At 47.6% G+C, this 27470-nt stretch overlaps 1 long non-coding RNA gene across 1 annotated transcript; it reads left to right on the top strand.

The window, feature by feature from the left end:
* The first annotated feature begins 3098 nt into the window (after positions 1-3098).
* LOC120991834 lies at positions 3099-27462 on the top strand. The gene is made up of 4 exons (XR_005776830.1): positions 3099-3111; positions 3272-3276; positions 3623-3631; positions 27285-27462. It is a non-coding gene; the product is annotated as an uncharacterized LOC120991834 (long non-coding RNA).
* The last annotated feature ends 8 nt before the right edge of the window (positions 27463-27470 follow it).

Below are 27470 nucleotides of genomic sequence, written 5' to 3' on the forward strand. Positions count from 1 at the left end.
GTCCGCCTTCTTCTCCATCTCCATTGAATCACCGACCTCCACTGAGGAGCCCGTGTATCCCTACACGGCGCTCTGACCCCCACCCAACAAAAATAACGCTTGCTCCACGCTATCTTGTAATCCCGATAGGAAGATGTCTAATCCAATATCATTCAAATGAACGCCATCCGGCCTCATAAGTCTCATATTGTCCCCTTGCAACTGGCGTTGTCTCACTACTACCCTGGCCCTGGAACTTATAAACCTGGAGATTCTGTTGTTAACTGTTCTCCGGGCACGCTCTATTGCCTGTGAATCCCTAGCTACTTGCCACGTGACTCTGGGGATGATCTCGGACCACACCAAAATAACTTCATGAAAGAAGGAAGGGAAGAGAGGCCAGACTAGGACGCCAGGTAAGGGGAGGCCGTCATGATGGGTTTTGGTAGGAAGGGCCTGGGCTGGAGTTAGTTAAACTGGAGTGGAGAGGTGTGGTTAGGGTGATGAGATGGGAGGAGTTAGGGGTTAAATAGAGGTGACCGGCAGGCAGACGGTGCCATTTTGTTGGAAGCAAACTCCCTCCCTCCCGCCGTAAGGTTTTGGGTGGTGAATGTACGGGACAGTGTTATATGTCGCGGCAGTCGTGGCGGTGGGAGATCATAGAAGCTGGTGGTATATGACGGTAGTGGAAATGGGAGGGCCTCAATGGTGGGGCTGGACTCTCATAGTTTCAGGTACTTGGCTAATGGGAGAAGGCGTCCATCAGTTGGTGTCTCCGAGCTGGTGCTTACGGCTGGAGGCAAGATGGAGTTGCCAGGTTGGCTTCTTGTGGATGGTAACATTTTGGGGCTTCTACGATCTCCCTGGTCAGGGGTTAATGTTAATTTAATGTTATTGTTATTTATGGATGTATTTATTTTATTAATAAAACGGCTGCTGTGGCCGATTTAATCCAAGCAAAGTGTGTGGTGTTTTATTGGGATGGTACTTGGATGGGGGGAAAAGGGGAAGTTATGGAAGGCCCTGAGTAAATAACCAATAACCCTATCATGCGTTCCAGATCTGCCTTAATAAGGGTAATGAGCTCTGCTATTTTTAATAAGCAGAGATCATTACCCCCCGCGTGGATGACCAATATTACCGGGGAGTGAACCGTTCTACTGAGCTCCACTGCCTCTGGGAGGACCTGTGACCAGCGCAGGCCTCTGACGCCTCTCCAGGCGACTGAAACATTTCGGAAACCGAGGTTAGAGCCGCCCGGCCTGTGTTCAGCAAGCTGTCCTGCCCAGAATATATAGGAGTGTCCAACGAAACATATGGTGTGCTGGCCGGAATCTGAAAATAAATTACATCAATAAATGCGGGCAAATATATGAAGCATAACACGTAGATCTCCATCTGCCTATACGTTGAACCTCAGCTTCAGGTAAACCTGCCCTAGCCGCCTCAGTAGCAGTGCCTATGCGGAAAGAATGAGTGCCAAATTCTGCCGCTGGGAGGTCTAATGCCAATAGGCAGCGACGCAAAATCGCTTTGAATTGGAAAAGTGTCAATGGGCTGCCGTCAGCATGAAGTAGGTAGGCCGGACCCTGTGCGCGGGTGCGGTTCCACTCCATAACCACAGCATGGGGGCAAATAGGGACATCTGCCTTATGCAACGGAAGCCAAGACCCTTGTGCCCATAAATCGGTTTTGGATCCTAACGGATGATTCAGTAATGAAAACATCACCAGCTGCCAGTCCTAAACGAGAGTGGGACGGGCAAACTAGTTCGCTAATACGTAGCGCAGCAAAGAATGCTAACGTGAAAGCAGCCTTAAACAGCCGATTTTCGTAATCAGAAGTGCAAATATCAGATAGAACATTGCAAATTCGGATTAAAAGGGGGTAAGATATAGGGCGCCTACACTCACGCCGGGTATGTTCCTTTCTCCAACCTTTTATGGCCTGGCGAATTAAGAAATCCTTGGTTACATCAGGCAAACCCCCCAACTTAAGGTGAAAACTGACACCTGCTAGCCACCGTTGCGCAACTACGGCAGAAACCCTGAGTGTCCTTAGCCATAACAAATACAAGATTGTCACCTGGAAGGTATCCTCAGGCAATACATCATTGGATGTAATTCTCACTTGCGCGCACCATTCAGCCCATGCCTTACCATGTCCTGACCACGTCGAAGGCATTACTGACGCTCTCACGAATGACATCAGGCGTTCTTCAGCAAATCCCATAGATGCCACGAGCAGGGGAGGCCTTCCTTGGTGGCTTCCGGCAGGATACTCTGGAATTCCTGCCATTGGAATCGAGAGAGAGCGTCAGCAGCAGAATTAAGTACGCCTGGTACATGGCGAGCGCAAAACCAGCTATTGAGCTCTAGGCAGCGAAGCGCTAAATGACGGAGCAGCGCCAGTACCAGAGGGGAAGAAGAAGTTAGCTTATTTATACTGAAAATCACTGCCATGTTGTCAGTCCAAAAACATACTTGTTGATTTGCGAATTTGTGGCCCCATAAATTAACAGCTACAATGATGGGTAATATTAGAACAAAGGCCGGAGTTACGCCATTCCTCGGGCCATGGGGAAGCGCACCACTCATTGCCAAGTATTGCCCCAAAACCTGTGGAACCAGCTGCGTCAGTGAGTAAGGACAAGTCAGGTGATGATATTTCCGGCCCTTGATAACACGTGTGGCCGTTGTAGTTTTCCAAAAAATCATGCCAGACCTGTAAATCCATTTTTATCTGTCGATTTAAACGGACATGGTGATGTGGTTTAACCACGCCACGGCTAGTGAGGGATAGGCGGCGGGAGAAAACTCGTCCAATGGGCATAATTCTACATGCGAAAACTAGGGGACCCAACAGTGACTGCATTTGTCTTAACGTGACGGATTTGGACGCTATAAAACCTTAGATTAATCCGACTAGGTTCTGTAATTTATCCTGGGGGAGGCGGAAAACCATGGAGATGGTATCGATTTCAATGCCTAGATATGTAATAGTCGTATTGGGACCGCAGGTTTTGTCTTCAGATAGGGGAACACCGAACTTAAACATAAAATAACGGAACGTGTTAAGGAGGTATTCACATTGATTAGTATTACTCGGGGAGACAAACAGAAAATCATCCAAGTAGTGTGTTAAGGACTGAGAGCCCGACTCATATCTAATCACCCATTCTAGAAAGGTGCTAAACATCTCAAAATAATGGCATGAGATGGAGCAACCCATTGGCAGACAGGTGTCGTAATAGTACATATCGTCTACCATACAACCCAGTAGGTGATAACAGTCTGGGTGGACGGGGTGTAAACGGAAAGCCGCCTCAATATCCGCCTTAGCTAATAGCGCCCCTTGGGCAGTGCGTCTGACTAGGGCCACTGCTCGGTCGAAAGGGACATAGGTGACTGAGGAATCTACTTTTGAAATGGCGTCGTTAACCGAAGCGCCTTTGGGGAAGGACAAATGGTGGATCAACCTGAATTTCCCTGGTTCCTTTTTTGGGATACGGCCTAACGGAGAAACACGAATGTTATAAAAGGGGGGGATGAAAATGGCTCCACAATTCTACCTAATGAGACTTCTTTTTCAATTTTTTGGCGTAGCTGTACTGGGTGGTATAAGGTTGATTTTAAGTTTTGAGAAAACAGGGGTAACCTTGAATAATTGAAAGGTATGAAAAAAACATAAGTGAAACCAAAACGTAACTGGGCCGCCACATCGTTACAGGGGTAATTGTTTAGCCAATGAGACATCGCGTGAACGCTCACCGGGGTCTTTCCCACCAGTGGCGAGAGAAGGCTTGTGGCCGTGGGGGTTACGGGAGCAGCGGACGGCTGGGTGAGCTCCTCCGCACACTGAGCACTCATGTTTATACTTGCATAAGGAAAAGAATTTACAGTGCCCTTCATTATAGATCCAACAGGCCCCTGGTCTGCGCACGGCCACTGGCCCCTGTCCAGCGGCTGTGGAAGGAAAGGAGTTTGATTTTTGCGCTAACATGAGCCTTAGCCACAAGTCCGTAGCTTTCACGCCCCAACCAATTTCTGGGTGCAATGCCAACCGTCGACGGAACTCTTCATCGTATTGCCACCATGCTGAACCCCCATGTGACTTAAATGCATTATAAATGGAATCCATGTAGATGAAGAGTTCCGCCGACCGTTCAGGGTGGCGGGTAGCCATAGTATAACCTAATACAGAAAAGGCTTGCAGCCGATTACCTATGTTGCGAGCTACTTTTGGTTTACGGTCTAGGAAACGTTCCGCATTCGGCCTCCTTTCTTTGTCTACTGTATGCTGATCAATGGAAACTAAGGACCATATATCAACATACTGGTTTGACCATATCTTATTTTTCGTTTTCTCATCCAAATGAGAACCTAATGGACTAAGACCACAAAATAAAGACTCTATATGGACGCTAGCACGTGGCTCATCAGGTAACTTAACAGGAAGGGGATCTAAAGCAGGGGCGGCTTCTAGCTGTGCTAACAACGCTCGCAATGCTGGCACTAAGCCTGTACCCACCTTGCCGACGCCCCATGCCCCTGTGCAATTAAGCTGACCTTGCGTAGATGGTGCCGCCACCGGGGCTTGTGCGATCGGAGGGTTCGCCGTCTGCTCGGTGCTTGCCGGATCGGTCCTGCGAGACGAACAGCTGGCCGCTCGCCTGTCATCACGTCTCCTTTCGGTCCTTGACCCGCCAGAACTGGGTCCGCTGGAACTCCAACCTGAAGAACACAGCAACCGCCACCTGGATGACCTGGTGCGGGTATCCCTGTGACTCCTACGAGAGGTCCTGGAGCTGTAGCGTGAGCGGCGCCGAGAATGGGATGCCGACCTGCGCCGATGTCGGCGGTCGGGGACTGCAGCCGGGGATGTTGATCTAGCCGTCGATCGGGGTGTAGGGGTTAATGGCGACGGTGCAGGGGTTAATGGAGGAGGGGTGGCTGATGGCCTCCCCGCCTGTGGCTCCAGATGCTCCAGGTTAGGAGTAATAGAAGGAGGTGCAGGGGTTAACTGGGAGGGGACTGGAGGGGTAGGCGCCGCCTGTGAATTATCCTGTGGCAGGGCAATGGAGGATGGGTTAATGATTAGGGTGTTCTCCTTAGCAGAGGAGACATTACTAGGGCGATTTCCCATATTACTGTACACGTGGGGCGGCAGTGGAGCGCTGTGTAGGCTCCCTGAGCGCTCCTGAACAGCCGCGCCAACTGCCGATTCGGGGGCGTGGCCAAATGGGGGGCATGGCCAAGAGCCGCTCGGGTGGAAGACACGCTTCCTGTACTGCCGGCGCTCCAGTTGTGGCTCTCCCCCGACCCGTTCTGCGCTGAGATCGCGCAGGTAAGTGAGGGGAGGGTGAACGCAAGCGGGCTGGCCGGCGGATGGCCTGTAATCCCGCCAGCAGGCGAGATATGAAAGCCGGCCCTTCGCTGTGTAAGCCATAAGGTCTTGTTCCATGGCCATACCTGATGAAGCTGCACAGGTGCCAGGAGAAAGAGACCGGGCAGGCTCCTGCAGCCCCATACATAACCTCAGGCAGAACCACCCCTAAGGACCAATCAGATAACGGGGGCGGATAATAGGGAAAATACAGCTCATATCACCTCTTTATTCAGCCCTAGATGACACACACCCCTATCAGGCTATACCATTCCCTATAGCTGCTCTTTATAATAACCCTTTACTCCCCTTACTCCTCTGCAGTCCAAAACGCCATTGTTTATCCTCGGCGTTGACTAGGCGAGTCATGGCCGTGTAAGATCTTCTAAAATGGCCAGAGGTTTTCCTGGCCTGCCGCAAGACGTCCTGGACCCGGGGTATTTGGCAACGAATCGCTGCACGACTAAGTTCAGGACGTGTGACATGCACGGCATCTGTGTCATTTTGCCCTGTTTCAGTATGCTCAGCACATTGGCACCGTTGTCGCACACCACTTTACCAACTGTCAAATTGAGCGGGTTAGCCACTGATCGGCCTGTGAACACAGAGCTGAAAGCAGTGCAGGACCGGTGTGGCTCTTGGCTTCCAGGCACAACAGCCGCAGCACAGCATGGCAACGTCTCACCTGGCACGTCGAATAGTTTCTGGGGAGCTTGGGGGGTACAGGGGAAGAGGCGGTAGCAGTTGTGGTAAGGTGAACAGAAAAGTGTATGGTAAAGTCCTGGAAGGGGTGTATATCCCACCCAGCTTCCTCAACTGGGTGAGGTAAATAAAATCCAGAAGGTTAAAATGGTCTCAGCAATGTGTAGGTTGCTGAGACAGTTTTGTTAAGTTTATGGGCTGGATTTTATTGGACTGGAGAAGGTAGGCTTGGTAGAGGGACCTCTCCAGTCCACCACATTCCAGGACAAGATTTCCCCTAGCCTGAGGGAACCCAGCTGAAGCCAGCTGGGATCATCAAGGGGAAATAAAGCATAGTCCAGGCTGTCAGTCTGAGGAGAGTAATGCCTGGAGAAAGTCTGGGAATATGGCTGCCTTGCTGGTGTCACGGCTGAGGATGGGGAAAACCCTCAGCCGTGCGATGCCAGAATATGGAAGGTCGCTACTTGGCCAGTACCACAGAATTAGGGAGCAGGTCACCTCCTAGAGCTTCCCTAATCTGACCCTGACTCCTAGCTGCATGAGCCGCCCTTGAAGGTAGGAGGGCTCATGCTCAGGAACCTTGGATCCCTTCTGACCCTCCGTCGATCCCTGAACTAGGAGCTGGGTAGACAGCCCGTTCCTCCTGGACATGGAGGAACAGGAGTCTAAAGTGGCCAAGCAACAAGGGGAACAGAAACAGCTAATGGCAATGGCAGGTAAATGTAACTAGTAACACCACCTACCTGCCACAGACACACAGCCTGGAACCCATGTACAGGTGTTGCTGTCCACAACAATATTAACGGACACAGCACACACCACACATCACACAGGAAGCCAGGAAACCATAGCTGCAATAAACAGAAAGACCATATCCACATCATCTAACATCAGACATAATGTTTCAACTGAGGCTTTATAGCCCAAAGTGGCCACACCCAAACTCAGACACACCCAGTGTTCACACAGAAAGAAGGGAATTAACCCTACTCACACCAGGGAAGGGAAGACCACAACTAAAAGGGAAATACACACACAACTACCTTGCAGCTGTTACCGCAGGCAACGACATGCGTGGCAACCGTGTCCTGGGAGTCGGCCAGAAGGCCGAGACACTGCCAGCACATGTAAACAATACAACACGTTGCCACGGGCAGCCACAGGCGAAGGGAAGTGTCAGTGCACACACACAAACCACGTGCACACCAAACCTATAAAAAGGCACACCTACAAAGACAGGTTGCCAGGTGCAACCGCATGCAGATTGCAGCAAGCTGCCAAGCAACAGCTCAGGCTGCTATGCTGCCAAGTACATAAATAGAGCATGTTGCCAACGGCAACCACAAGTGAGGCAACATACAAGCGGCCCTCACCTGTGGTTGAAACAACCACACGAGACCGCAGGCAACAGCCTGCGGTTAAGAGTCACGACCATGACCATGGTCGTGACAGCTGGTTAGAGAAGCTGAATTCTCTCTGTGACCTGTGTTCAATAGGTGAGCTAGGATCTTGACTGTATTATCCAGAGCCCAGACGGGCAGGTGTTTATTTTGGTTTGGTTTATGTTTTGTGGTGCTAGACCTCCACCTTACCAGGTGAGTTATAACTGGGTTATCCTGTATTGCCGGAGTGTGATAAATAAATAAAGCAACGTTTGGACTTTAACTGTGGTCTGCACGAGAATCTGTCATCGCGGCCCTGCCTGAGAGTGTAACCCCTTACACAGTGTAAAAGGAGAAGTTAGCAGAGGAGGATGGAGTAGGAGGAGGAGAAGAAGATGCAGGCCTGCATGCAATCTGTGGCGGTAACACCAAATCCACACGGGTGCCACAGGTTGCATGCTTGACAGCCGTCAGAAGGTTCACCCAGTGGGCCAGTTATGTACCTTCCCTGCCTGTGTTTGCTAGACCACGTGTCTGTGGTCAGATGTATCTTGGCACCGACACTGTGTGCCAGAGATATATTCACTTGCCGCTGAACATGGCCATATAGCTCTGGGATGCCCTTGTGGAACAAATATTTCCTTCCGGGGACCTTCCATTGCGGTGTGCCAATGGCAACAAATTTTCTAAAGGCCTCCGAGTCCACCAGTTTATATGGCAGTAGTTGGCAGGCTAGCAGTCCCGATAAGCCAGCGGTCAGCCGTTGGGCAAGAGAGTTATCCGGCGTCATCAACTTTTTACGTTCAAACATTTTGGCCACGGAAGCCTGCCTTTTGCCAGATGAACGCAACAACAGCACGGTGGAAGATGGAGTGGAGGGCAAATGGGAGCAGAAGGAGAAGAGTCAGGACGTGGAGTGCCGGGAGTGTGGCTTTGTGGGTTCTGATGGCATTGCTCCCACTGGACTCGATGATGGGAGGCCAGGTGCCTTCTCAAGGTGGTCATCCCTAGGTGAGTGTTCGGCTTAACGTGACTTATGCGTTGACAGCACAGGCTGCAGATGGCAACACTATTGTCAGCAGCTGACACGTTAAAAAAAAGCCCACACTGCGGAGCCATGTGCCGGCGTCCTGGAAGCGCCAGATGTGACCGTGGATGGTGGATGGCTCACTCCAGATACATTTGCAGTCTGCTTTTTGCCTCCTGTGCACTGTAAGTTCTGCCTACTTCTCCTCCTTCTACCCCCTATCTGCTGCTCTGTCTCTCCCTCTGAACTCCCCTCCTCTTCCTCTCTTGTGGGCACCCACGTGACATCCATCGACACGTCATCATCGTCACCTTCACCACCACTGACATTAGAGATCCTGGAGTAGGCGGCAACAGCGGGTACCTCCGTCATTGGGCTGATCTGGGTACTCCTCTTCCTGATCCGATGCCAAGAATGGCTGCGCAACGGTAAGGTCTGGGAATGGATGGGAAAATAATTCCTCTGAATCGAGTGGAGGGGATATGGTGGTGGTGTCTTTGGTGGTGTCCATTGTGTTCGAAAAAAACCGGATCCTGTACCATTGACTTAAATTATTTTTGATGCCAGATCAGTCTTGTTCAGTTGTTCCGGTTTGTTCAGTTTTGTCCCCACTGACAATGAGTGGGGACAAAACTGAAACAGTTTCCTCCGGTTTTGAGAACCTCTGACCGATCACAAAATCGGAAAGGAAAACGCAGATGTGAAAGTCGCCTTGAAATTGGTATACCGGTTTAAGAAACCCGACTTGCCATCATATGACTAAGGAGCTGGAAGGTATGACTTGAGTCATGTGTCAGGCTAGAAGTGGAACAGTACAGTTGCATTCTGCAGTGCATCCATTATTTGAAGCCACAGTAGAAGCTCTCTTCTACACTTCCACACTTGTTCAGCCAACAACTGCACCCTTTAAATAAAGAGCTAACAGTTTACTGCAACCAGGTTGGTCATCTTAAGCCCTTATGCACATGGACATTGCCCGGCCGTGGCTGTATTGTGGCCCACTCACTTGAATGGGTCCGCAATCCGGAGCTGAGGCACGGAACCGCACGGAAGCACTATGGAGTGCTTCCATGGTGTTTTCTGTCCGTGCCTCCGCACCGGAAAAAATATAAAACATGTTCTATTTTTTTGCGGTGCGGACGGATCACAGATCCATTCAAGTTGAATGGGTCTCAATTAGAGTTGAGCGGACACCTGGATGTTCGCGTTCGACGGGTTCAGCCGAACTTCACTAAAAAGTTCGGCACCCGAACTTGACCCCGAACCCCATTTAAGTCAATGGGGACCCGAACTTTTGAGCACTAAAACGGCTGTAAAAAAAGTCATGGAAAGGGCTAGAGGACTGCAAATGGCAGCAAAATGTGGTTAAGAGCATGGAAAGTGCTCTGCAAACAAATGTGGATAGGGAAAGGACTTAAAATAACATAAAATACGTAAAAATATAAAATAATAATCGATCTTGGAGGATGAGGACCATATGGAGTAGGAGGTTGAGGCGGTGGAAGTGGCGGTGTAGGTGGAAGTGGAGGTGGAGGATGAGGAGGTAGCCTAGACTGCTTTTTGGTTTTGTTTAAATTAGGGTACACCCCAAAACATTGGGAAATATAACCTGTTATTAACCCCTCCAGCCGTGCTAAACAAACATTCAGACAATATATTGGCTGCAGGGCAGGCCATATGCCCAATTTGGAGACCCAGAAGTTGAAGGGGGCAGACCCATCAGTCAGTATGTGGAGGCGTGTACACACATACTGCTCCACCATGTCACACGTCCCTGTGATGTCCACGATCCAATTGGATATCTGCTCTATCAACTTTCGATGTTGTTTTCTGTGCCTATCATGTTGATCACGGTTATCGCCGAATCAGGGTTCCACGCCGGAGAGGGAGCGTGAGAGAGGTATATCACATCCAAGGGAGGTCAATGGCTGCAATGTGATTGAGCTGAAATGTGGGACAAGTTGGTTCCTACTAGTGAAAGGCACAATTGGCACACAAACCTATACCTTTATTAACCTGTATGCCCCCAATACTAATCAATCCCGCTGGTTTTCCAGTATGCTCCAGCATGTTCACTCCTTTAAAGAAGGGATAGTAGTATTAGGAGGGGATTTGAATATTGCTTTATGTCCACAACTAGACACTTCCTCCCGAAAATCTTCACATTCTGGCAGATCCCTCAAAAACTTCATAGACAATTTCTGCAATCTTCACCTGATAGATACATGGCGGTCCCTGCAACCAGATACATCTGACTTCACCTCTACTCCTCCTTGCATAATAGCTATCACCGTCTCGATTATTTATTTATATCCAAAGAACATTTACATCTCTGCAAAGAAGCTTCTATAGGCTCTTTACACCTTTCTGATCACTCTCCAATCTTCCTTACGGTTAATGCCCCACATAGTATTCCCACTAGCTTCAATTGACGACTAAATGAATCCCTACTAGGTTATCAGTCCACGATTGACTTATATCCAAACATATCACAGAATATTTTTCAATCAATAAATGCACTGACATATCCGTAAATACCTTATTGGATGCTCATAAACCTTACATCAGAGGTCAATTTATTAGCATTGGCTCACATCAGAAAAAACTTAGAGAAAAAGAGATTGATGAAGCTCTCAAAAATATCCAGAGGCTGGAAACCTCCCACAAAAAAAATCCCTCAGATCTCCATCTCCTGGAGCTCTCAAAACACAGAGCAAAACTCAAAACCCTACTACAGAATAAAGCGGCCAAATATTATATGAACTCCCAACACAAATACTTCGCTCATGGTGACAAAGCCACCAAATTCCTTATGAGTAGGGTCAAAGGTAGAAGAGCAGCAAATCACATTCACCAACTCACCTCTTTGGATGGTAAAACGATTTTTTCTGCCCCACAGATTGCAACCCAATTTCGCACCTTCTACGAAAATCTCTATAACCTCCCTACTAACACACCCCCAGATACTAGGACATCCACTATCTCGTCCTTTCTTGACTCAGCCAATATCCCCACCGTCTCCGAAGATCAAAAGCAAAAATTGGAATCACCCGTCACCCTATCGGAACTTAGTCGAGCTTTAAGCCAAATACCGAAAGGGAAAAGCCCAGGTCCAGACGGCCTTCCTGCCTCTTATTATAAAACTTTTCAAAATATCCTCTTACCCCACCTTCTAGAGGTTTGTAATCTAGCACTTAAAGGACACCCTTATCTAGAGATATGACTACAGCTCACATTACACTCATCCCCAAAGAAGGGAAAGATCCTAAACAATGCTCCAACTACAGGCCCATTTCCCTCCTAAATTTAGATCTTAAACTCCTAGCCAAAATGTTAGCCAACAGATTAGCTATCCTCCTCCCCAAGGAGACGCCAAGTTACTTGGCGACAGTAGAACGTGATGAACTGGACAATCATGTACCCACTCAAAATATAGTCATCAATCTCACGGGCTCTGAACTGCCCCCTGGCTGTATCCCACTCCTCAACCGAGGGCTGGGATACAGCCTGCCTGGACAGTTCAACCTAGTAGATTTTGAGATTGACCTATTTCTGTCTGTTCGTAAGTTGTACCTCAAAAAGCTGTCTGCTGAGACCCCTCTCTGGTGTCATGACTCTTCACCGGGAGATGTCCCAGCTACTATGTCCTTCACCGACTTCCATCTGTCGGGCAGATTCACTGAGGAAGAGATTGCCTGTATACACTTTTTGTCTAATACTGAACCAGAGGAGCCCGTAGCCACGGTTGGTCATGTGAATAAGTACACAGGGGGCGTCAGGTCCACCTTCCTTCCTCCCATGCCAGCCGGCTCGGCTATAGACCTTTTCCACAAACGAGTATTAAGAGAAATTAGTGCGCTGGTGTACCCTGCAGCACCTTCTAATCTAACGATAGAAGAATCCCGCGCTCTTTTGTGGTTAAGCAAACAGACCAGCATGGTCATTAAGCCGGCCGACAAGGGAGGGAATGTGGTCCTGATGCCAAGGGATTACTATTTGGAGGAGGCACACAGGCAATTGGGAGACCGTACGGTATACTCTAAGCTTAGGGGGGACCCCATACCTGGTATATCCTCCAAACTGTTCGCCTTAATCAACCATTACATATTCAATGGATTCCTGTCAAAAAATATGAAAGAGCGACTTATACTGGCCTTCCCCAAAGTCCCTACATGGTACTTCATACCTAAAATTCATAAATCACTGACCCGACCCCCGGGCCGTCCCATCATCGCGGGGAACGGCTCAGTGACCGAACCCCTGTCTGGTTATATTGACTGGCTCCTCAGGCCGTTGCTATGCAGTACTCCGACTTATCTCAAAGACACGGGTGACTTTCGTTGTGCGCTCAGTAACTTTGAGTGGCAGGAAGACTTTCACCTTGTCTCTCTAGACATCGAGAGTCTATATACTCGTATCCCACATGACCTAGGACTCCGAGCAGTCAATACGGTCTTGAGTAAAACTGACAAGAGTGTAACATTCATTGATTTCATCCATGAAGCATTGGACCTTGTCCTTAGCAACAATGTTTTTCAATTTGATGGTCTCTGGTACCGCCAGGTACTAGGTACTGCAATGGGCACTCCTGTCTCGTGCACATTTGCAAACCTGTACCTGGCGGTATTTGAAGAGACCTACATCTTCTCGACGGATAACTCCTTTCTGTGCCACATTCATCTGTTTCTGAGGTATGTGGATGACATTTTTCTGGTCTGGTGGGGGAGTGAGGAGTCGTGTCATGCTTTTGTTGACCATTTAAATGCACATAACCAAATGAACATGAGATTCACCATCAAGTTTGGTGGTGAGTCTTTAGACTTTTTGGATGTGCATGTCACTGTGCAAGATGGTACACTACACACCAGTGGTTACCGTAAACCCACGGCGACCAACTCCCTCCTCCACCAGGCCAGCTTTCATCCACCCTCAGTTAAACGCGCTGTCCCGTAGGGACAGTTTGTCCGACTACGTAGGATCAATGACACTGATGAAGGCTTTTTTAGGCAAGCCAGAGAGCTTAGCAATAGGCTCCTGGATAGGGGTTATCCGTCGAGGGGTGTCTCAGCGGCCCTTCGCAAAGCCGCCAAATTGAACCGCACCTCTCTGCTTAGGGAGAGAGGAATCAATTCTACTCCATCACGCTTCGCTTTCTCTTTCCAATACAGTGCTTGTAGGTACAAGCATGAATGTTCAGCATGCGGGGGCCCCCATCCCGCGGGTAGGTGCCTTAGATCTCAAGGGAGAGGTGTTAAACCCCATACCCCCCTTGAACAGAAGGACTCCAGTCAGCGTGGTAAGGATGGCCCCTTGGTTAGACCGGTACCCCAATAAGGGGGCGGCGGACATTTTGCAGAAGGGTTTTTCGGAAGGTTTTTTCATTCCGTTTATTCTTAATAGGTCCCCGTTGTTTTCAGAAAATCTCAAATCAGCTAGGGAGTATCCGGAGGTTCTCAGGGATAAGCTGCAGAAGGAAATGGCGGCGGGTAGGATTATGGGTCCCTTTGTTCAGCCCCCTTTTTCTAATTTGCGAGTTTCACCGTGGGGGGTTGTACCTAAGAAGGAACCAGGAAAATTTCGACTAATACATCATTTGTCTCATCCGAAGGGCGCATCAGTGAACGATGCGATACTTCAGGAGGAGTCATCAGTGTCGTATGTATCGTTTGATCGGGCGGTGGCGCTAGTAAGGGAAGCTGGGAAAGGGGCTCTGTTGGCAAAATCGGATGTGGAATCAGCGTTTAGGCTCCTGCCTATTCATCCGGATTGTTTCCATTTGCTTGGGGGTTGTTTTGAGGGTTTCTTCTATTACGATACCTGTTTGCCTATGGGCTGTTCCATTTCGTGCCACTATTTTGAGTTGTTTAGTTCATTTTTGGAGTGGGTGGTGCGTTTTGAGTCCGGTTGTGCATCAGTGATTCATTACCTCGATGACTTCTTGTTTGTAGCGCCGGGGGGTATGGGAGTCTGTCAGGCTTTGTTATCTGCCTTTTTGTCATTGATGGAGCGTTTTGGGGTTCCCATATCGGCTGAAAAGACGGAGGGTCCGGTGACGCGGTTGTCTTTCTTAGGTATTGAAATAGATTCAGTGGCTATGGTTTTTCGTTTACCGCAGGACAAGTTAGTTGGGTTGAAGGCTTTGATTGAGGGGTTTCTGGTGGTAAGGAAGGTGACTCTTAAGCAGCTGCAGTCGCTTTTGGGTTTGTTGTGTTTTGCTTGCCGGGTTATGCCTATGGGGCGTGTTTTTTCACGGCGGTTATCCTTGGCAACACGGGGAGTGGTTTCCCCTCGTCATCGCATTTGACTGACCAAGTCGCTCAAGGCTGATTTGAAAGTGTGGCGGGAATTTTTATGTTCATACAATGGCCATACGTGTTATATTTCACAGGAGATATCTAGTTGTGAGCTTGAGCTGTGGTCGGATGCAGCAGGCTCCTGTGGATTTGGTACGGTGTTGGGTAAGGAATGGTGTGCGTCTCCGTGGCCGGATGAGTGGAGAGATTTGAGGTTGGTGAGTAACCTAACATTGCTGGAGTTGTTCCCTATTGTAGTTGCAGTTGAGATTTGGGGTGACAGACTAGAGAATCGTCATGTGTGTTTTTGGTCGGATAATTTGGGTACAGTTCAATGTATTAATAGGTTGTCTTCTTCATCATTGCCGGTCCTAGCATTGCTTCGGCATTTGGTGCTAAGGTGTTTGGAGCGCAATATCTATTTTAGGGCACGTCATGTTCCGGGGGTGGATAATAGGATCGCTGATGCTCTTTCTCGATTCCGTTGGCAGGTTTTTCGGGACCTTCTTCCGGAGGCGGACATGGATGGACGAGCGTTCCCGGATTTCCTATGGCATCTAGTGCTCAGCAATTGATGCCGTTGGTCAGCTCTTCGGTGACTCCGGCCACCTGGCAGGCGCATGGTAAGGCCTGGGCTGAGTGGTTGACAGTAAAAGGTAATAGGGAGGTGTCGGCAGGAGATGGAGTGTGTTTGGAGGTTACGATGGAGTGGTTGTTAAGGTTGCGGGGTCAAGGGGTTTCTGCTCCAGTTGCGCGGCGTAAATTGGCCGGGGTGGGTTTTTATTTTAAGCTGCGAGGATGGCCGGATGTAACAAAGAATTTCTTGATCAGGCAGGCGTTGAAAGGGTGGCAGAAGGAATATGTAGTGCGGGAGAGTAGGCGGCCAATTTCGTTTAGCTTGCTGGGAAGATTGGTAGAGGTGTGTCGAGTCGTGTGTTCTTCAGGGTTTGAGAGGGCGTTAGTGACGGCGTGTTTTAGTGTGGCCTTTTTTGCGGCTTTACGGGTGGGGGAACTGGTGGCGCCTTCCAGCTCGCGGCAAGGAGGTTTGTTATTGTCGGATGTGATTATGAATAATAATGCGCTGCGGGTCCGGGTTCGTCGTTCTAAGACCGATCAGTTCGGAAAAGGGGTATGGTTACCTATCCATCCAGTTGCTAGCGGGGCGTGCCCGATTAGATTGGTTTCAGAGTACATGGCCGTAAGGGTGAGTGGGAGAAATTTTTTCGTTCATGCCAATGGGTTACCCTTGACGAAATTTCAGTTCGCTTCGGTGTTGCGTAGATGCTTGGCGCAGTTGGGGTTGGATCCGGGGGAATTCGGTACTCACTCCTTTAGAATAGGTGCGGCGACGGAAGCGGCTAGGGCGGGGTTGCCAGAATCAGAAGTGATGCGGATTGGGCGGTGGAGGTCGGCCTGCTTTGCGCGATATGTAAGGCCAGATTTGTTGGTGAGTTAGTTTAAAAAATAAAAAAATAATAAAAATAAAAAATAAAAATAAATATATATATATATATATATATATATATAAGGGGTTGTGTTGGAAGGGGTTACATGTGGTTTAACGTATTGGTGTTTTTACTAATTCTTTTTCTTCGCAGGAGTCGGTCGTCCAGTGATTTGGTTGGTTGGGCATTCCTACATATTCTGGGCAGCGCAGAGGGCGGAATGCAGGCCTGGAGGTCGCAGCCTGGGATTCAGGGAAGTAGATGTGCAATGGAGAGGTCTTCGGGGGCTGAGATGGGCGCAAGTGTTACCAGAAGTGGTTGAGATTGGGCGTAGATCGGTGGGGCCGGTTATACTGGTCCTACATGCCGGTGGAAATGACCTGTGTTCTCAGAGGATGTTGGAGCTAATGGCGTTGATGAGGTCTGATTTGGAGCGCTTCCCGGCGTTCTTCCCGGAGTTGGTGATCGTATGGTCAGAAGTAGTGCCAAGAATAGTTTGGCACGGCGCCAGGGACGGGGAGGCTATGGAGAAATGCAGGAGGACGTTGAATGCCCGAATGTCCCGATTTGTGCGTTTAAAGGGGGGGATAGTGGTCCGGCATTGGCAGCTAGAGGGCGATAATAGACCTCTGATGAGGCCAGATGGAGTACATCTCACAGATATAGGTCTGGATATCTTTTTGTCTGGTTTGCAGGATGGCATCGAACAAGCTTTTAGTTTGCTGGGTGGTGGTCAGAATCCCGTGTGAGACACGGTCCTCCTCCGTGGCGGAATTTGGAAATGAAAGATCATGGTAAACAGTTATTGGCGAACATACGCCCTGGGGACCCAGGGTGGTATACCGCATCGGAGAAATGGTTCGTGGAGGAGGTGGGGTTTTGATACCGTTTTTTGTAATAAGGAAACAATTTGCTGTGGCCGATCATCACCCAGTAAAAGATTGGTTTATAAACTAAGTTGTCCGAGTTTTATTTGGTCAAAGTTAAAAGGGGCCGGTGGCTTCCTTTTCCCAGTTTCCCTTGCCCCATCCTCATCTTAGTACCAGCAGTCTGGAGAGCACCCGACAGGGTAAGGAGGGTGATGAGGGACTGTTGGTCCCCCCTCTCCCCTCCCTTAGTTTCCCTGGGTAGGGGTGGTGGAATAGGCCCCGGGTTATGGTAGTGAAAGGAAGGTAGGGGGTTAAAAGAAATGTAGGTGGAGAGGGTAAGGAGGAGGAGACGGTGGTAGGAGAAGTAAGGCAGGATTATATAGAGGAGGACAGTGGTTCGCACTTCCTCTTGTCAGGGTGAGCCGAGTTGCCCTCCCTCCCGCCCTTAGGTTTCAGATTTAAGTTTATATTATGTTTATTAAAAAAAAAAAAAAAAAAAAGGGGATATGGTAATGAGTGTTGATGGTGGTTTGTGGTTGAAAGACCAGTCTGGTTCATTATGTCTCTCTTTTGAGGTTCGTTGAAGGAGGAAGAGAAGTCACAGCTGGCGGAATTTGGAAATGAAAGATCCTGGTAAACAGTTATTGGCGAACGTACGCCCTGGGGACCCAGGGTGGTATACCGCATCGGAGAAATGGTTCGTGGAGGAGGTGGGGTTTTGATACCGTTTTTTGTAATAAGGAAACAATTTGCTGTGGCCGATCATCACCCAGTAAAAGATTGGTTTATAAACTAAGTTGTCCGAGTTTTATTTGGTCAAAGTTAAAAGGGGCCGGTGGCTTCCTTTTCCCAGTTTCCCTTGCCCCATCCTCATCTTAGTACCAGCAGTCCTCTCTCAGCAGTGTGACTGACGAAAAACCTTTGATCGCATTTAGGAAGTGCCCCACACTTAAAAATAAACTCGTCAGTTTTCTCCACACCCAAGGGCGAGACCTGGCTTGCTAAGCCAAAGGGCAACTTTAAATGCGGTCACTGCTCTTTTTGTACACTCAACGTCTGCAGCAAACATTTACTTATAGGGGGGTTACCACATACTGTGCGGGAATTTATCAACTGCCGCACATCTTACGTGGTATACGTAGTTTTCTGTCCCTGCAAGCGTTTCTATATAGGCAAAACTATTCGCCCTCTTTTTGAGCGCATCCGCGAGCACGTCGGCTCCATACGGTCAGGTAGAGGTAGTCCACACCTTATTGACCATATCCGCACTGCCCATAATGCTTATCCACGTTGCCTCTCCTTTGCGGGGGTGGAGCATGTCCGTCCCATCCCTCGCGGGGGTGACCGGCATCGCCTACTCCTGCAGATGGAGGCAAGGTGGATAATGCAAACGGGCGCAATGGGCCCGGCGGGCATGAATGACAGGAACGATATGTCTGTGTTTCTATAAACCGTACACGTTCAAGATATTTGGGCAATGGTCTGCAGGATTCAGCCCCCCCTCCCCCACACCTTGTTATTCTTTGCTTGTGCCTTTGCTTTCTGTCATGTATCCGCACTTGTTTGCGCTGATACAATGCGCCCCCTTAATCCACTGGAAAACCATATGTATTATATTTCGCTTTGTACTCATGTCACCTATTTATGACCTCGTATTAGTACTCCACTTTGTTTGTGGGTATTAACAAGTGATTTGCATCTGCTTTTGTGCTCATGCTTTTATGTATTTATTTGTATTCACATTTGTCCATGCTGCTCGCATGTTTTTAACATATGTCATTTATCCCAGGGCGCACAGCTGTGGCTGACGGCGCCGGCCGTCCCCTGTCCGCCTGTATAAAATGCAAACCTGCGTCATGACGTATACAGCGGCCTGAGGAAGTGCGATCCCACGCGTGAAACGGCCGTCGCCGCCTGCAACATTGTGTCTGCCCCTGGATCCCTTATGTGTCGACTTCCAAGGAAGCCTGAATAAAGATATTTGCTGATATCCTGGTGAGTGCCGCAACTCTGTTATTCTTCTCTCTGCACATCGCGAATCCTCCTCCCCAAGCTTGTACACAGGGACCAGGTGGGCTTTATACGAGATAGGGAAGGCAAAGACAACACGACCAAAGTGATCAATGCGTTGTGTCATGCTAATCACACCTCTACCCCGCTACTACTACTCAGCACGGACGCCGAGAAGGCATTTGATAGAGTTAATTGGATGTACTTGAAGGACACCCTGTTTCGTTTTGGCCTCCCTGCTCCCTTTGTGCAAGCCATATTCACCATGTATGACCAGGCGACAGCTCTGGTTATGGTTAATGGGATTCTATCCTCTCCTTTTACTATACGAAATGGGACCAGACAGGGCTGCCCCCTGTCCCCTCTTCTATTCATCTTGGCTTTGGAACCACTCTTATCTACTATTAGGTTAGACAGGACGATTGAGGGTCTACATTTGGGAGGCAATGAACAAAAAATTGCAGCATTTGCGGATGACATACTTGTAATGACAACTAACCCATCAGCTTCTCTACCCCATATACAAGCCCACATTAATCTCTATAGCTCAATCTCAGATTTCAAGATTAATGCTAACAAATCCCTGGTCCTGTGTTCAGGAATTCCCTCTGCTACCAAACAGCGCCTAATGGAGAATTTGCCTTTCAACTGGTCCTCTCCCTCCATTACTTATTTAGGTGTGATTATTAGTCCCATTCTAAAAGAGCTTTCTCTCTCAACTACATTCCTCTTAAATCTTCTATATTCAACACTATAGACAACCTTACTCTCTCTAACCCTACTTTATCTTGGTTCGGCCGGAAAAATTTGCTTTCCTCCCTAATCATCCCACGCCTCACTTATCTACAGCAGGTCTTGCCGATTCCCATACCTAAACATTATTACACCTCGATACAAAAGAAATTTAGGGCCTTCATCTGGAATGGGAGGAAATCCAGACTTGCATCTTCCCTTCTTGGAAAACCTAGGCAAGACGGGGGTATAGGACTTCCAAACCCAGAACTCTATGGCAGAGCTATCCTTCTATCCCGGGCCATGGCTTGGTTACGCCCCTCTCCACACTTGGCTGTAGTGGAAATGGAAATTGACATACTGAATACGCCAATCAGAGCCCTCCTTTTAGGCCGCCAAAATGTCTTAGCTGGTCCCTTATCTCATTACCCGATTGTCAAAGCAACCTTAGGTGCCTGGAAAGGGTTGTCCTCCTCTCACTGTGCCATTCCCTTTCCTTCCCCACTTCTTTCACTAACGGATGTTATTGATATGGCCCCTATGGCCCTGAGAACAGCCACATCACAAAACCTCCTTACATCAGCTTCAGGAATAATATCATTATTTGACCAATCTGGTAACATACTAGATATAGACTCCATGAACAAGTTACTGTCCCCTCGCCCATGTGACTGCTTACAGTTGCATACCTGAGAGCTTATGTGAACCAACACATACATAAGAGTGACCTAATGCGTCCCCTAGTTTGGCTTGAATTTGTGATATCACTTTCCACAGTTCCAAGGAAGCTTATCTCGCAAATTTATAGCAAACTCCGCTCACTGCCTATACTAGCCAAACCTGCCTTTATAAAATACTGGGAAACAGATCTGAATATCACCATTCCTTTTGCCTTGCTCCACAAAATCCTTGAATCTCCACATAGGGCCTCCCGCTGTGTCCGAATCCAAGAGAATGGCTATAAAATATTAACAAGGTGGTACAATACGCCAGACAAATATGCAATATTTTCTCAAGCCAATTCGGACACATGCTGGAGGTGCCTCCGAGAGAGAGGGACCTTCTTCCACATATGGTGGACATGCCCCCTGATAATTAATTGGTGGTCTGAAATTTTTTCCTTGGCAAACAAAATATGTCACACCTCTTTTAAACCGTCCCCTCAGCTGGCTCTACTTTCTCTTAATCATAGAAGATATAGACTCTCCACATACACCCTTCATCTTTTTGCAATTATTGATCACAGCCCGCCTTGTACTTCCTAGACTCTGGAGACAAAGCCAAACACTATCCATAGATCAGTGGTTGCAGAAAGTTGATCAGATACATAGGTTCGAGGAACTCTCCTCATGGGAAAATCGTACACATACTACCTTTGTCAAAAAATGGCATTTTTGGTCGACTTACAGGTCTCCTCAAGAATAAAGTACCCCCCCCCCCACACACATCCTTTAACTGCCTCACTTACTAGTTTGATATTTAGATATTCATGAACCTTCTATTGTGTTTAGAATAAAACATGTTTCCCACCTAGCCAACTACACACTCCTTACCACCTTTCAATCAGACTAGTAATGCAATTTACACCTCAGGACCATACAACATATTCCGCAAACACAAATGGTTTGGAATTCTCTGCATATCCATAACTAATCTCGCATGTATTCACAATGCTCATTATCTGCATACTGACTTGGCCTGCGTGCCATACCTTGGTACCCTGTTACCCTTTGTTCTTTATTGAAAAATCAATAAAAATATAATAAAAAAAAAAAAAAGTGGGACAAGTTATTAAAACGGAAGGATCGAATGAAAAGGCCAATTCAAGACGAATTTTACAAATTTAATTTCCTTTCACCTATGCAGAGCAGGGGTTTTTCATCGCCAGAAATGGGTTAATGTCACCCACCAATGGAACAGATGATTTTTTAAAATTTTGGTCCCTGTCACCTATGCAGAGCAGGGGTTTATTCACGGCAAAAATGGTAAAATGTCACCCAACTATGTAACCTGCCGACTAGGTAGAGCAGGGGTATACCACAGCCAAAAATTGGTGAATGTCACCCGAAAATGTAACAGACAAATTAGTTAAATTTATTAACCTGTCAACTAGGTAGAGCAGGGGTATATCACAGCCAAAAATTGGTGAATGTCACCCGACAATGTAACAGAAAAATGTATTTATTAACCTGTCAACTAGGTAGAGCAAGGGGTATAGCACAGCAAAAAATTGTTGAATTTCACCCGAACATGTAACAGACAAATTAGTGAAATTTGTTTACCTGTCTACTAGGTAGAGCAGGGGTATATCACAGCCAAAAATTTGTGAATTTCACCCGAAAATTTAACATTAGTGAAATGACATAAAATACATACAAATTAAAAAAATTATCTTGATGTATGAGGTGGAAGTCCATATGGAGTAGGAGGTTTGAGGAGATGGTGGACGTAGCGGTGTAGGCGGAAGTGGCGGTGGAGGAGGACGAGGTAGCCAACACTGGTTTTTGGTTTAAATTTTTATTTCTTTTAAATTAGGGTACACCCTAAAAGAGTGGGAAATATAAAAAAAAAAATATGAGCAATTGCGCTGTTGTATAACAATGGCTGGGTAAGGCCGGTATACATGTCCATTCTGCACAAGGTACGGACAAGTACTGTGGGATCCATGCCTGGTTCATTGTAATGAACGTGAGCTTGTCCACATTGGCTGTGGACAGGTGGGTGCGCTTGTCTGTGATAACACCCCCTGCCGTGATAAACACACGTTCAGACAATACACTGGCTGCAGGGCAGGCCAGCACCTCCAAGGCGTAAAGGGCAAGCTCAGGCCATGTGCCCAATTTGGAAACCCAGAAGTTGAAGGGGGCAGACCCGTCATTCAGCATATGTAGGCGTGTGCACACATACTGCTCCACCATGTTGCTGAAATGCTGCCTCCTGCTAAGACGTTCCATATCAGCTGGTGGTGCTGGTTGTTGTGGCGTGCTGACAAAGCTTTTCCACATTTCTGCCATGCTAACCCTGCCTTCTGAGGTGCTGGCGGTGCCCCAGCTGCGTTGTCGACCTCTTCCTCTGCCTTCGCATTGTGCTTCCACTGTGCCCCCGCTGTCAGGTGGGAATGCCACCAGCAGCGCGTCTACCAGCGTGTGCTTGTACTTGCGCATCTTACGATCACGCTCCAGTGATGGAATTAAGGATGGTACATTGTCCTTGTAACAGGGATCCAGCAGCATTACCACCCAGTAATCAGCACAAGTTAGAATGTGGGTAACTCGGCGGTCGTTGCGGAGACACTGCAGCATGTAATCGCTCATGTGTGCCAGGCTGCCCAGAGGCAACGAAAAGCTGTCCTCTAGGGGAGGTGTCCTCTGTATCCTCTGTATCGTGTCCTCTGTATCCCCCCATCCACGCCCCAGTGATGGCCTTGAGCTGGTCTGGGTGCCACCCTGCTGTGAACATGGTTCCTTCTCCTGCATCTCATCCTCCACCTCCTCATGCTCCAGAACTGTGCTGGCAGATGAAGAGGCCGCAACTGCAGCAGAAGAGGAAGCAGGAGGAGCCAGAGACCTTTCTTGATTTTTGAGGTGTCTACTCCACTGCAGCTCGTGCTTTGCACTTAAATGCCTGGTCATGCAGGTTGTGCTCAGGTTGAGAAAGTTTATGCCTCGCTTCAGGCTCTGATTGCACAGCGTGCAAACCACTCGTATCTTGTCGTCAGCACATTGTCTGAAGAACTGCCATGTCAGGGAACTCCTTGGAGCTGGCTTTGGTGTGCTCGGTCCCTTGCTGCAGTGGGCAGTAGGAGGCGTACTGTCTAGAGGACGGACGCTCTGCTTTTGCACCCTGCTCCCTGTTCTGCTGTGCTGGTGGCTCTGTGCGACCACCGCCTCTTCCCCCGAACTACATCGGTCACTCGCATGACCTTGATTCCATGTGGGGTCGAGTGGAGTGCTTGGAGCCCTCAGGAAGCACTAGGAGCAACCATCAACGGAGGTACCCAGTCGGGGTGCCAGGAGATCCGTTACAGCGTGTATTTCACACTGACAGATGCAGCAAAGGCTGCAAATTTAGTATTTTTTCCCAAAATGGGTGTTTTTTTAATAACAGAATATAACAGAAGTACAAACCGGATTCCAAAAAAGTTGGGACACTAAGCAAATTGTGAATAAAAACTGAATGCAATGATGTGGAGATGGCAAATGTCAATATTTTATTTGTAATAGAACGTAGATGACAGATCAAACGTTTAATCAGAGTAAATGTATCATTTTAAAGGAAAAATACGTTGATTCCAATTTTCACGGTGTCAACAAATCCCAAAAAAGTTGGGACAAGTAGCAATAAGAGGCTGGAAAAAGTAAATTTGAGCATAACGAAGAGCTGGAAGACCAATTAACACTAATTAGGTCAATTGGCAGCATGATTGGGTATAAAAAGAGCTTCTCAGAGTGGCAGTGTCTCTCAGAAGCCAAGATGGGTAGAGGATCACCAATTCCCACAATGTTGCGCAGAAAGATAGTGGAGCAATATCAGAAAGGTGTTACCCAGCGAAAAATTGCAAAGACTTTGCATCTATCATCATCAACTGTGCATAACATCATCCGAAGATTCAGAGAATCTGGAACAATCTCTGTGCGTAAGGGTCAAGGCCGTAAAACCATACTGGATGCCCATGATCTCCGGGCCCTTAAACGACACTGCACCACAAACAGGAATGCTACTGTAAAGGAAATCACAGAATGGGCTCAGGAATACTTCCAGAAACCATTGTCAGTGAACAGAATCCACCGTACCATCCGCCGTTGCCAGCTGAAACTCTACAGTGCAAAGAAGAAGCCATTTCTAAGCAAGATCCACAAGCTCAGGCGTTTTCACTGGGCCAGGGATCATTTAAAATGGAGTGTGGCAAAATGGAAGACTGTTCTGTGGTCAGACGAGTCACGATTCGAAGTTCTTTTTGGAAATCTGGGACGCCATGTCATCCGGACCAAAGAGGACAAGGACAACCCAAGTTGTTATCAACGCTCAGTTCAGAAGCCTGCATCTCTGATGGTATGGGGTTGCATGAGTGCGTGTGGCATGGGCAGCTTGCATGTCTGGAAAGGCACCATCAATGCAGAAAAATATATTCAGGTTCTAGAACAACATATGCTCCCATCCAGACGTCATCTCTTTCAGGGAAGACCCTGCATTTTTCAACAAGATAATGCCAGACCACATTCTGCATCAATCACAACATCATGGCTGCGTAGGAGAAGGATCCGGGTACTGAAATGGCCAGTCTGCAGTCCAGATCTTTCACCTATAGAGAACATTTGGCGCATCATAAAGAGGAAGGTGCAACAAAGAAGGCCCAAGACGATTGAACAGTTAGAGGCCTGTATTAGACAAGAATGGGAGAGCATTACTATTTCTAAACAGAAACTGGTCTCCTCGGTCCCCAGACGTCTGTTGAGTGTTGTAAGAAGAAGGGGAGATGCCACACAGTGGTGAAAATGGCCTTGTCCCAACTTTTTGGGGATTTATTGACACCATGAAATTCTGATTCAACATATTTTCCCCTTAAAATGGTACATTTTCTCAGTTTAAACTTTTGTTCCATGATTTATGTTCTATTCTGAATAAAATATTAGAAGTTGGCACCTCCACATCATTGCATTCAGTTTTTATTCACGATTTGTATAGTGTCCCAACTTTTTTGGAATCCGGTTTGTATCTAACGCGTGTATTTCACACTGACAGATGCAGCAAAGGCTGCAAATTTTGTATTTTGCCCAAAAAGGGTGTTTTTTAAAACCCAGAATATTTTTGCAGTATTTCAAGCTTATATTTCATACTGACAAATGCGGCATAGGCCCCAGATGTAGGGTATTGCCAAAAAGGAGTGCTTTTTTAAACCCAGAAAATTACTGCAGTATTTCAAGCTTGTATTTCACACTGACAAATGCAGCATAGGCACCAGATGTAGGATATTGGCAAAAATAGGTGCTTTTTTAAACCCAGAAAATTATTGCAGTATTTCAAGCTTGTATTTAGCAATGACAGATGCAGCAAACGTCGCAAATTTAGTATTTTGCCCAAAATGGGTGTTTTTTTTAATAGCAGAATATAACGGCAGTATCTAACGCGTGTATTTTACACTGAAAGAAGCAGCAAAGGTTGCAAATTTAGTATTTTGCCCAAAAAGGGTGTTTTTTAAAACTCAGAAAATTATTGCAGTATTTCAAGCTTATATTTCACACTGACAAATGCTGCAAAGGCACCAGATGTAGGATATTGCCAAAAATTTGTGTTTTTTTAAACCCAGAATATTATTGCAGTATTTCAAGCTTGTATTTCACACTAATAAATGCAGCATAGGCCCCAGATGTAGGATATTGCTCAAAATGGGTGCTTTTTAAAACCCAGAAAATTATTGCAGTATTTCAAGATTGTATTTCACACTGACAAATGCTGCAAAGGCACCAGATGTAGGGTCTTGCAAAAAATGGGTGATTTTTTTAAACCCAGAATATAATTGCAGTATTTCAAGCTTGTATTTGACTGTCACAAATGCACATATGCTGGGCTGGTGCACTGAACTTGCATAAAATGACCGCCGCCGCCCACCTAACTAACAGACGGATAAAAAAAAAAAATCGCTCTACCTGGGCTCAGGGCAGGGTAAAAAGATTGTGCACTGCACCCACAAAACAAAGTCTAGGTAGATCGCTGAGTTAACAAGCACTTCTGATTAAAGATTCTTTCCTATTCTCTCCCTCACAGCAGCAGCATCCTCTCCCTACACTAATCAGAGCAGAGTGACGTGCAGCGCTACATGACTCCAGCTCATATAGAGACTGGGTCACATGCTGCACTGGCCAATCACAGCCATGCCATTAGTAGGCATGGCTGTGATGGTTTCTAAGGGCACAGAGTTAAACGCTTGTTGATTGGCTGCTCTTCAGCCTTTCAAAAAGCGCCATTACATCGCTGAACACCGAACCCGAACTTTTACTGAAAAGTTCGGGTCTGGGGTCCAAAAATCCTAAAGTTCGGTACGAACCCGAACTTTACAGTTTGGGTTCGCTCAACCCTAGTCTCGATCTGTCCCGGCCGCCAAACGGCTGTGTGCATGAGGCCTAAGAGGGAGTGCACATCCGATTGAAACCAACATTTTATTAATATTCCAGCAGAAGCTCACAGGACTCAGACTTCTTTTCTGCTTCTCACACTAGATGTGGGGAAGGCGTTTGATGGAGGGGTTACTTGAATTTACATCAGGTACTTTATCCAATATTACAATTGGCAGATGATGGCAGTGTCAGAGGATTCCTTAACATGCCCAACATGTTAAGGAATCTTCTGATATCAAGGGAAATATGGTTGGCAAAACAGGAACACAAAACTGCCCCCTTTGCTGATGATGTTATCCCAAAAGATCATGCGGTTTTGCAGGTTACTGGGCGCCCATTAAAGAGCATCTGTCAGCAGGTTTGTATCTACGACACTGGCTGACCTGTTACATGTGCGCTTGCCATCTGAAGACATCTGTGCTGGTCCGATGTTCATCTGTGCCCGCATTGCTGAGAAAATGATAAGATGCAAATGAGCCTCTAGGAGCAACGGGGGCGTTGACATTACACCTAGAGGCTCTGTTCTCTCTG

Source organism: Bufo bufo, chromosome 2, assembly GCF_905171765.1.
Source record: "Bufo bufo chromosome 2, aBufBuf1.1, whole genome shotgun sequence".
NCBI classification, from domain to species: domain Eukaryota; kingdom Metazoa; phylum Chordata; class Amphibia; order Anura; family Bufonidae; genus Bufo; species Bufo bufo.